Below are 12,330 nucleotides of genomic sequence, written 5' to 3'. Positions count from 1 at the left end.
TGGGAAAGGGCAAAAGGATTAGTTTAAAGTATTAATGTCACATGCACAAGTACAGTGAAATGCCTTTCTTGCAAACTCAAAACCCAACCAAGTGATGATCAATAACAATGTAATGCAAGAAAAAACACAAGAAATAAGAAGAAATAGGAAGAACACAAGAAGGAAGTAAGTAAGCTGTTCAAGAGCCTGTTGGTGTCAGACTTGATGGTACCGGTACTGCCTGCCTGGTGGAAGCAGAGAGAATAGCCCAATGGCTTTGGGTGGCTGGAGAGATTAACATGAACCAGGATTATATCAGAGCAGAGTTATCAACAACAACAAAAACAACAAAATATTTATTGGTCACATACACATGGTTAGTAGATGTTATTGGTCACATGGTTAGCAGATGTTATTGGTCACATACACATGGTTAGCAGATGTTACTGGTCACATACACATGGTTAGCAGATGTTATTGGTCACATACACATGGTTAGTAGATGTTATTGGTCACATACACATGGTTAGCAGATGTTATTGGTCACATGGTTAGTAGATGTTATTGGTCACATACACATGGTGAGCAGATGTTATTGGTCACATGGTTAGTAGATGTTATTGGTCACATACACATGGTTAGCAGATGTTATTGCTCACATACACATGGTTAGTAGATGTTATTGGTCACATACACATGGTTAGTAGATGTTATTGGTCACATACACATGGTTAGCAGATGTTATTGGTCACATACACATGGTTAGCAGATGTTATTGGTCACATACACATGGTGAGCAGATGTTAATGGTCACATACACATGGTTAGCAGATGTTAGTGGTCACATACACATGGTGAGCAGATGTTAGTGGTTACATACACATGGTTAGCAGATGTTATTGGTCACATACACATGGTTAGTAGATGTTATTGGTCACATACACATGGTTAGCAGATGTTATTGGTCACATACACATGGTTAGCAGATGTTATTGGTCACATACACATGGTTAGCAGATGTTATTGGTCACATACACATGGTTAGCAGATGTTAATGGTCACATACACATGGTTAGCAGATGTTAATGGTCACATACACATGGTTAGCAGATGTTAATGGTCACATACACATGGTTAGCAGATGTTAATGGTCACATACACATGGTTAGCAGATGTTATTGGTCACATACACATGGTTAGCAGATGTTATTGGTCACATACACATGGTTAGCAGATGTTATTGGTCACATACACATGGTTAGCAGATGTTATTGGTCACATACACATGGTTAGTAGATGTTATTGGTCACATACACATGGTTAGCAGATGTTATTGGTCACATACACATGGTTAGCAGATGTTAATGGTCACATACACATGGTTAGCAGATGTTATTGGTCACATGGTGAGCAGATGTTATTGGTCACATACACATGGTTAGCAGATGTTATTGGTCACATACACATGGTGAGCAGATGTTAATGGTCACATACACATGGTTAGCAGATGTTATTGGTCACATACACATGGTTAGCAGATGTTAATGGTCACATACACATGGTTAGCAGATGTTATTGGTCACATACACATGGTTAGCAGATGTTATTGGTCACATACACATGGTTAGCAGATGTTATTGGTCACATACACATGGTTAGCAGATGTTAGTGGTTACATACACATGGTTAGCAGATGTTATTGGTCACATGGTGAGCAGATGTTATTGGTCACATACACATGGTGAGCAGATGTTAATGGTTACATACACATGGTGAGCAGATGTTAGTGGTTACATACACATGGTTAGCAGATGTTAGTGGTCACATACACATGGTTAGCAGATGTTAGTGGTTACATACACATGGTTAGCAGATGTTAATGGTCACATACACATGGTTAGCAGATGTTAATGGTCACATACACATGGTTAGCAGATGTTAATGGTCACATACACATGGTGAGCAGATGTTAGTGGTTACATACACATGGTGAGCAGATGTTAGTGGTCACATACACATGGTTAGCAGATGTTATTGGTCACATACACATGGTGAGCAGATGTTATTGGTCACATACACATGGTTGGCAGATGTTATTGGTCACATACACATGGTGAGCAGATGTTAATGGTCACATACACATGGTTAGCAGATGTTAATGCGAGTGTAGTGAAATGCTTGTGCTTCTAGTTCCGACAATGCAGTAATAACCAACAAGTAATCTAACTAACAATTCCAAAACTACTACCTTATACACACAAGTGTAAAGGGATAAAGAATATGTAAATAAAGATTTATGAATGAGTGATGGTACAGAGCAGCATAGGCAAGATGCAGTAGATGGTATCGAGTACAGTATATACATATGAGATGAGTATGTAAACAAAGTGGCATAGTTTAAAGTGGCTAGTGATACATGTATTACATAAAGATGCAGTAGATGAGTTAGGTACTAAGTCTAGAATCAAATACTGTACAGAGGTTTCAGGTGTATAGATGTTTTGACAGACACATCACTGAAACGGAACACTTTGAGTACCACCTGCTGGTTGTGAATGGTATTACAAATTCTTTGTGGAGCAAAATGCCAAATGTTGTACATGTCCTATAAACATGAACTTTGTCTCATAAACTAGAATTAAAAACACAAGAAATAAAAACAAGAAATATGAAGAACAGGAGAAAGTAAGAAGCTAAATACAGGGTCAGTTTCAATACCATATCTACAATGTGCAGTGATTCTGATGGAGGTAAATACTGGAGTGATGGAGGTAGATACTGTATGTACAAGGATGCTGGAGTGATGGAGATAGATACTGGAGTGATGGAGGTAGATACTGGAGTGATGGAGGTAGATACTGTAGTGATGGAGGTAGATACTGGAGTGATGGAGTTAGACACTGGACTGATGGAGGTAGATACTGAAGTGATGGAGGTAGATACTGGAGTGATGGAGTTAGACACTGGACTGATGGAGGTAGATACTGGAGTGATTGAGGTAGATACTGGAGTGATGGAGGTAGATACTGGAGTGATGGAGTTAGACACTGGACTGATGGAGGTAGATACTGGAGTGATGGAGTTAGACACTGGACTGATGGAGGTAGATACTGGAGTGATGGAGGTAGATACTGGAGTGATTGAGGTAGATACTGGAGTGATGGAGGTAGATACTGGAGTGATGGAGGTAGATACTGGAGTGATGGAGTTAGACACTGGACTGATGGAGGTAGATACTGGAGTGATGGAGTTAGACACTGGACTGATGGAGGTAGATACTGGAGTGATGGAGGTAGATACTGGAGTGATTGAGGTAGATACTGGAGTGATGGAGGTAGATACTGGAGTGATGGAGGTAGATACTGGAGTGATGGAGGTAGATACTGGAGTGATGGAGGTAGATACTGTATGTAGGTAGATACTGGAGTGATGGAGGTAGATACTGGAGTGATGGAGGTAGATACTGGAGTGATGGAGGTAGATACTGTAGTGATGGAGGTAGATACTGGAGTGATGGAGGTAGATACTGTATGTAGAGGGATACTGGAGTGATGGAGGTCGATACTGGAGTGATGGAGGTAGATACTGGAGTGATGGAGGTAGATACTGGAGTGATGGAGGTAGATACTGGAGTGATGGAGGTAGATACTGGAGTGATGGAGGTAGATACTGGAGTGATGGAGGTAGATACTGGAGTGATGGAGGTAGATACTGGAGTGATGGAGGTAGATACTGTAGTGATGGAGGTAGATACTGGAGTGATGGAGGTAGATACTGTATGTAGAGGGATACTGGAGTGATGGAGGTCGATACTGGAGTGATGGAGGTAGATACTGGAGTGATGGAGGTAGATACTGGAGTGATGGAGGTAGATACTGTAGTGATGGAGGTAGATACTGGAGTGATGGAGGTAGATACTGTATGTAGAGGGATACTGGAGTGATGGAGGTCGATACTGGAGTGATGGAGGTAGATACTGGAGTGATGGAGGTAGATACTGTAGTGATGGAGGTAGATACTGTAGTGATGGAGGTAGATACTGGAGTGATGGAGGTAGATACTGGAGTGATGGAGGTAGATACTGGAGTGATGGAGGTAGATACTGTAGTGATGGAGGTAGATACTGGAGTGATGGAGGTAGATACTGGAGTGATGGAGGTAGATACTGGAGTGATGGAGGTAGATACTGGAGTGATGGAGGTAGATACTGGAGTGATGGAGGTAGATACTGGAGTGATGGAGGTAGATACTGGAGTTATGGAGGTAGATACTGGAGTGATGGAGGTAGATACTGGAGTGATGGAGGTAGATACTGTATGTCCAGGGACACTGGAGTGATGGAGGTAGATACTGTAGTGATGGAGGTAGATACTGGAGTGATGGAGGTAGATACTGGAGTGATGGAGGTAGATACTGGAGTGATGGAGGTAGATACTGGAGTGATGGAGGTAGATACTGGAGTGATGGAGGTAGATACTGGAGTGATGGAGGTAGATACTGGAGTGATGGAGGTAGATACTGTATGTCCAGGGACACTGGAGTGATGGAGGTAGATACTGTAGTGATGGAGGTAGATACTGTAGTGATGGAGGTAGATACTGGAGTTATGGAGGTAGATACTGGAGTGATGGAGGTAGATACTGGAGTGATGGAGGTAGATACTGTATGTCCAGGGACACTGGAGTGATGGAGGTAGATACTGTAGTGATGGAGGTAGATACTGGAGTGATGGAGGTAGATACTGGAGTGATGGAGGTAGATACTGTATGTCCAGGGACACTGGAGTGATGGAGGTAGATACTGGAGTGATGGAGGTAGATACTGGAGTGATGGAGGTGGATACTGGAGTGATGGAGGCAGATACTGTATGTACAGGGATAATGGAGTGATGGAGGTAGATACTGGAGTGATGGAGGCAGATACTGGAGTGATGGAGGTAGATACTGGAGTGATGGAGGTAGATACTGGATGTGGAGGGATACTGGAGTGATGGAGGTAGATACTGTATGTACAGGGATAATGGAGTGATGGAGGTAGATACTGTATGTAGAGGGATACTGGAGGGATGGAGGTAGATACTGGAGTGATGGAGGTAGATACTGGAGTGATGGAGGTAGATACTGTATGTAGAGGGATACTGGAGTGATGGAGGTAGATACTGGAGTGATGGAGGTAGATACTGGGGTGATGGAGGTAGATACTGGAGTGATGGAGGTAGATACTGTATGTAGAGGGATACTGGAGTGATGGAGGTAGATACTGGAGTGATGGAGGTAGATACTGGAGTGATGGAGGTAGATACTGGAGTGATGGAGGTAGATACTGGAGTGATGGAGGTAGATACTGGAGTGATGGAGGTAGATACTGTATGTACAGGGACACTGGAGTGATGGAGGTAGATACTGTATGTAGAGGGATACTGGAGTGATGGAGGTAGATACTGGAGTGATGGAGGTAGATACTGGGGTGATGGAGGTAGATACTGTATGTACAGGGACAGGGATACTGGAGTGATGGAGGTAGATACTGGGGTGATGGAGGTAGATACTGGAGTGATGGAGGTAGATACTGTATGTACAGGGACACTGGAGTGATGGAGGTAGATACTGTAGTGATGGAGGTAGATACTGGAGTGATGGAGGTAGATACTGTATGTACAGGGACACTGGAGTGATGGAGGTAGATACTGTAGTGATGGAGGTAGATACTGGAGTGATGGAGGTAGATACTGGAGTGATGGAGGTAGATACTGGAGTGATGGAGGTAGATACTGTATGTACAGGGACAGGGATACTGGAGTGATGGAGGTAGATACTGTAGTGATGGAGGTAGATACTGGAGTGATGGAGGTAGATACTGGAGTGATGGAGGTAGATACTGTATGTACAGGGACAGGGATACTGGAGTGATGGAGGTAGATACTGGGGTGATGGAGGTAGATACTGGAGTGATGGAGGTAGATACTGTATGTACAGGGACACTGGAGTGATGGAGGTAGATACTGTAGTGATGGAGGTAGATACTGGAGTGATGGAGGTAGATACTGTATGTACAGGGACACTGGAGTGATGGAGGTAGATACTGGAGTGATGGAGGTAGATACTGTAGTGATGGAGGTAGATACTGTAGTGATGGAGGTAGATACTGGAGTGATGGAGGTAGATACTGGAGTGATGGAGGTAGATACTGGAGTGATGGAGGTAGATACTGGAGTGATGGAGGTAGATACTGTAGTGATGGAGGTAGATACTGTATGTACAGGGACACTGGAGTGATGGAGGTAGATACTGGAGTGATGGAGGTAGATACTGTAGTGATGGAGGTAGATACTGGAGTGATGGAGGTAGATACTGGAGTGATGGAGGTAGATACTGGAGTGATGGAGGTAGATACTGGAGTGATGGAGGTAGATACTGGAGTGATGGAGGTAGATACTGGAGTGATGGAGGTAGATACTGGAGTGATGGAGGTAGATACTGGAGTGATGGAGGTAGATACTGGAGTGATGGAGGTAGATACTGGAGTGATGGAGGTAGATACTGGAGTGATGGAGGTAGATACTGGAGTGATGGAAGTAGATACTGGAGTGATGGAGGTAGATACTGTATGTAGAGGGATACTGTAGTGATGGAGGTAGATACTGTAGTGATGGAGGTAGATACTGGAGTGATGGAGGTAGATACTGTAGTGATGGAGGTAGATACTGGAGTGATGGAGGTAGATACTGTAGTGATGGAGGTAGATACTGTAGTGATGGAGGTAGATACTGGAGTGATGGAGGTAGATACTGGAGTGATGGAGGTAGATACTGGAGTGATGGAGGTAGATACTGGAGTGATTGAGGTAGATACTGTAGTGATGGAGGTAGATACTGTAGTGATGGAGGTAGATACTGGAGTGATGGAGTTAGACACTGGACTGATGGAGGTAGATACTGGAGTGATGGAGGTAGATACTGTAGTGATGGAGGTAGATACTGGAGTGATGGAGGTAGATACTGGAGTGATGGAGGTAGATACTGGAGTGATGGAGGTAGATACTGGAGTGATGGAGGTAGATACTGGAGTGATGGAGGTAGATACTGTATGTAGAGGGATACTGGAGTGATGGAGGTCGATACTGGAGTGATGGAGGTAGATACTGGAGTGATGGAGGTAGATACTGGAGTGATGGAGGTAGATACTGTAGTGATGGAGGTAGATACTGGAGTGATGGAGGTAGATACTGTATGTAGAGGGATACTGGAGTGATGGAGGTCGATACTGGAGTGATGGAGGTAGATACTGGAGTGATGGAGGTAGATACTGTAGTGATGGAGGTAGATACTGTAGTGATGGAGGTAGATACTGGAGTGATGGAGGTAGATACTGGAGTGATGGAGGTAGATACTGGAGTGATGGAGGTAGATACTGTAGTGATGGAGGTAGATACTGGAGTGATGGAGGTAGATACTGGAGTGATGGAGGTAGATACTGGAGTGATGGAGGTAGATACTGGAGTGATGGAGGTAGATACTGGAGTGATGGAGGTAGATACTGGAGTGATGGAGGTAGATACTGGAGTTATGGAGGTAGATACTGGAGTGATGGAGGTAGATACTGGAGTGATGGAGGTAGATACTGTATGTCCAGGGACACTGGAGTGATGGAGGTAGATACTGTAGTGATGGAGGTAGATACTGGAGTTATGGAGGTAGATACTGGAGTGATGGAGGTAGATACTGGAGTGATGGAGGTAGATACTGGAGTGATGGAGGTAGATACTGGAGTGATGGAGGTAGATACTGGAGTGATGGAGGTAGATACTGGAGTGATGGAGGTAGATACTGTATGTCCAGGGACACTGGAGTGATGGAGGTAGATACTGTAGTGATGGAGGTAGATACTGTAGTGATGGAGGTAGATACTGGAGTTATGGAGGTAGATACTGGAGTGATGGAGGTAGATACTGTGGAGGTAGATACTGTATGTCCAGGGACACTGGAGTGATGGAGGTAGATACTGTAGTGATGGAGGTAGATACTGGAGTGATGGAGGTAGATGGAGTGATGGAGGTAGATACTGTATGTAGAGGGATGCTGTAGTGATGGAGGTAGATACTGGAGTGATGGAGGTAGATACTGGAGTGATGGAGGTGGATACTGGAGTGATGGAGGCAGATACTGTATGTACAGGGATAATGGAGTGATGGAGGTAGATAATGGAGTGATGGAGGTAGATACTGGAGTGATGGAGGTAGATACTGGAGTGATGGAGGTAGATACTGGAGTGATGGAGGTAGATACTGTATGTACAGGGATAATGGAGTGATGGAGGTAGATACTGTATGTACAGGGATAATGGAGTGATGGAGGTAGATACTGTATGTAGAGGGATACTGGAGGGATGGAGGTAGATACTGGAGTGATGGAGGTAGATACTGGAGTGATGGAGGTAGATACTGTAGTGATGGAGGTAGATACTGGAGTGATGGAGGTAGATACTGTATGTACAGGGACACTGGAGTGATGGAGGTAGATACTGGAGTGATGGAGGTAGATACTGTATGTAGAGGATACTGGAGTGATGGAGGTAGATACTGGAGTGATGGAGGTAGATACTGGAGTGATGGAGGTAGATACTGGAGTGATGGAGGTAGATACTGGAGTGATGGAGGTAGATACTGGAGTGATGGAGGTAGATACTGTATGTACAGGGACACTGGAGTGATGGAGGTAGATACTGTATGTAGAGGGATACTGGAGGGATGGAGGTAGATACTGGAGTGATGGAGGTAGATACTGGAGTGATGGAGGTAGATACTGTATGTACAGGGACAGGGATACTGGAGTGATGGAGGTAGATACTGGGGTGATGGAGGTAGATACTGGAGTGATGGAGGTAGATACTGTATGTACAGGGACACTGGAGTGATGGAGGTAGATACTGTAGTGATGGAGGTAGATACTGGAGTGATGGAGGTAGATACTGTATGTACAGGGACACTGGAGTGATGGAGGTAGATACTGTAGTGATGGAGGTAGATACTGGAGTGATGGAGGTAGATACTGGAGTGATGGAGGTAGATACTGGAGTGATGGAGGTAGATACTGTATGTACAGGGACAGGGATACTGGAGTGATGGAGGTAGATACTGTAGTGATGGAGGTAGATACTGGAGTGATGGAGGTAGATACTGGAGTGATGGAGGTAGATACTGTATGTACAGGGACAGGGATACTGGAGTGATGGAGGTAGATACTGGGGTGATGGAGGTAGATACTGGAGTGATGGAGGTAGATACTGTATGTACAGGGACACTGGAGTGATGGAGGTAGATACTGTAGTGATGGAGGTAGATACTGGAGTGATGGAGGTAGATACTGTATGTACAGGGACACTGGAGTGATGGAGGTAGATACTGGAGTGATGGAGGTAGATACTGTAGTGATGGAGGTAGATACTGGAGTGATGGAGGTAGATACTGGAGTGATGGAGGTAGATACTGGAGTGATGGAGGTAGATACTGGAGTGATGGAGGTAGATACTGGAGTGATGGAGGTAGATACTGGAGTGATGGAGGTAGATACTGTATGTACAGGGATACTGGAGTGATGGAGGTAGATACTGGAGTGATGGAGGTAGATACTGTAGTGATGGAGGTAGATACTGGAGTGATGGAGGTAGATACTGGAGTGATGGAGGTAGATACTGGAGTGATGGAGGTAGATACTGGAGTGATGGAGGTAGATACTGGAGTGATGGAGGTAGATACTGGAGTGATGGAGGTAGATACTGGAGTGATGGAGGTAGATACTGGAGTGATGGAGGTAGATACTGGAGTGATGGAGGTAGATACTGGAGTGATGGAGGTAGATACTGTAGTGATGGAGGTAGATACTGGAGTGATGGAAGTAGATACTGGAGTGATGGAGGTAGATACTGTATGTAGAGGGATACTGTAGTGATGGAGGTAGATACTGTAGTGATGGAGGTAGATACTGGAGTGATGGAGGTAGATACTGTAGTGATGGAGGTAGATACTGGAGTGATGGAGGTAGATACTGTAGTGATGGAGGTAGATACTGTAGTGATGGAGGTAGATACTGGAGTGATGGAGGTAGATATTGGAGTGATGGAGGTAGATACTGGAGTGATGGAGGTAGATACTGGAGTTATGGAGGTAGATACTGGAGTGATTGAGGTAGATACTGTAGTGATGGAGGTAGATACTGGAGTGATGGAGGTAGATACTGTATGTAGAGGGATACTGTAGTGATGGAGGTAGATACTGGAGTGATGGAGGTAGATACTGGAGTGATGGAGGTGGATACTGGAGTGATGGAGGCAGATACTGTATGTACAGGGATAATGGAGTGATGGAGGTAGATACTGGAGTGATGGAGGTAGATACTGTATGTACAGGGATAATGGAGTGATGGAGGTAGATACTGTAGTGATGGAGGTAGATACTGGAGTGATGGAGGTAGATACTGGAGTGATGGAGGTAGATACTGTATGTAGAGGGATACTGTAGTGATGGAGGTAGATACTGTAGTGATGGAGGTAGATACTGGAGTGATGGAGGTAGATGCTGGAGTGATGGAGGTAGATACTGGAGTGATGGAGGTAGATACTGTATGTAGAGGGATACTGTAGTGATGGAGGTAGATACTGTAGTGATGGAGGTAGATACTGGAGTGATGGAGGCAGATACTGTATGTACAGGGATAATGGAGTGATGGAGGTAGATACTGGAGTGATGGAGGTAGATACTGTATGTCCAGGGACACTGGAGTGATGGAGGTAGATACTGTAGTGATGGAGGTAGATGCTGTAGTGATGGAGGTAGATACTGGAGTGATGGAGGTAGATACTGGAGTGATGGAGGTGGATACTGGAGTGATGGAGGCAGATACTGTATGTACAGGGATAATGGAGTGATGGAGGTAGATACTGGAGTGATGGAGGTAGATACTGGAGTGATGGAGGTAGATACTGGAGTGATGGAGGTAGATACTGTATGTAGAGGGATACTGTAGTGATGGAGGTAGATACTGGAGTGATGGAGGTAGATACTGGAGTGATGGAGGTAGATACTGGAGTGATGGAGGTAGATACTGGAGTGATTGAGGTAGATACTGGAGTGATGGAGGTAGATACTGGAGTGATGGAGGTAGATACTGTATGTACAGGGATAATGGAGTGATGGAGGTAGATACTGTAGTGATGGAGGTAGATACTGGAGTGATGGAGGTAGATACTGGAGTGATGGAGGTAGATACTGTATGTAGAGGGATACTGTAGTGATGGAGGTAGATACTGGAGTGATGGAGGTAGATACTGGAGTGATGGAGGTGGATACTGGAGTGATGGAGGCAGATACTGTATGTACAGGGATAATGGAGTGATGGAGGTAGATACTGGAGTGATGGAGGTAGATACTGGAGTGATGGAGGTAGATACTGTATGTACAGGGATAATGGAGTGATGGAGGTAGATACTGTATGTACAGGGATAATGGAGTGATGGAGGTAGATACTGTATGTACAGGGATAATGGAGTGATGGAGGTAGATACTGGAGTGATGGAGGTAGATACTGTATGTAGAGGGATACTGGAGGGATGGAGGTAGATACTGGAGTGATGGAGGTAGATACTGCAGTGATGGAGGTAGATACTGTATGTACAGGGACAGGGATACTGGAGTGATGGAGGTAGATACTGGGGTGATGGAGGTAGATACTGGAGTGATGGAGGTAGATACTGTATGTACAGGGATACTGGAGTGATGGAGGTAGATACTGTAGTGATGGAGGTAGATACTGGAGTGATGGAGGTAGATACTGGAGTGATGGAGGTAGATACTGTAGTGATGGAGGTAGATACTATGTACAGGGATACTGGAGTGATTGAGGTAGATACTATGTACAGGGATACTGGAGTGATTGAGGTAGATACTGTATGTACAGGGATACTGGAGTGATGGAGGTAGATTTTATTGGTCACATGCGCCGAATAGAACAGGTGTAGACTTTACTTACGAGCCCCTAACCAACAGTACCAATACAGAGCCTATCTATATACAGGGACTACCAGTACCGAGCCTATCTATATACAGGGACTACCAGTACTGAGCCAATGTGCAGGGGTACGAGGTAATACAGGATGTACATGTGGGGAGGGAAAAGTCCAGTGAGTCAGTGTATAGAGAGTCAGAACATAGTGAGTCAGTGTATAGAGTCAGTGCATAGAGAGTCAGTGCATAGAGAGTCAGTACATAGAGAGTCAGTACATAGAGAGTCAGTGTATAGAGTCAGTGCATAGAGAGTCAGTGTTTAGAGAGTCAGAACATAGTGAGTCAGTGTATAGA

The 12,330-nt window shown here is 44.6% G+C and overlaps 1 long non-coding RNA gene across 5 annotated transcripts; it reads left to right on the top strand.

Moving 5' to 3' along the window:
• The first annotated feature begins 3,799 nt into the window (after positions 1-3,799).
• On the top strand, positions 3,800-11,345 carry LOC127908882 (uncharacterized). 5 transcript variants are annotated; one of them, XR_008068882.1, is made up of 4 exons: positions 3,800-4,137; positions 4,735-4,814; positions 8,071-8,112; positions 10,806-10,878. It is a non-coding gene; the product is annotated as an uncharacterized LOC127908882 (long non-coding RNA). The 5 variants fall into 5 exon arrangements; XR_008068883.1 differs by lacking the exons at positions 8,071-8,112; positions 10,806-10,878 and adding an exon at positions 11,273-11,345; XR_008068879.1 differs by lacking the exon at positions 8,071-8,112.
• Positions 11,346-12,330: the final 985 nt, after the last annotated feature.

The sequence above is a fragment of the Oncorhynchus keta genome, chromosome 18, assembly GCF_023373465.1.
Source record: "Oncorhynchus keta strain PuntledgeMale-10-30-2019 chromosome 18, Oket_V2, whole genome shotgun sequence".
Taxonomy (NCBI): Eukaryota; Metazoa; Chordata; class Actinopteri; order Salmoniformes; family Salmonidae; genus Oncorhynchus; species Oncorhynchus keta.
Note: the sequence above shows the minus strand (reverse complement) of the source record. Positions and strands in the feature narration are given on the sequence as shown.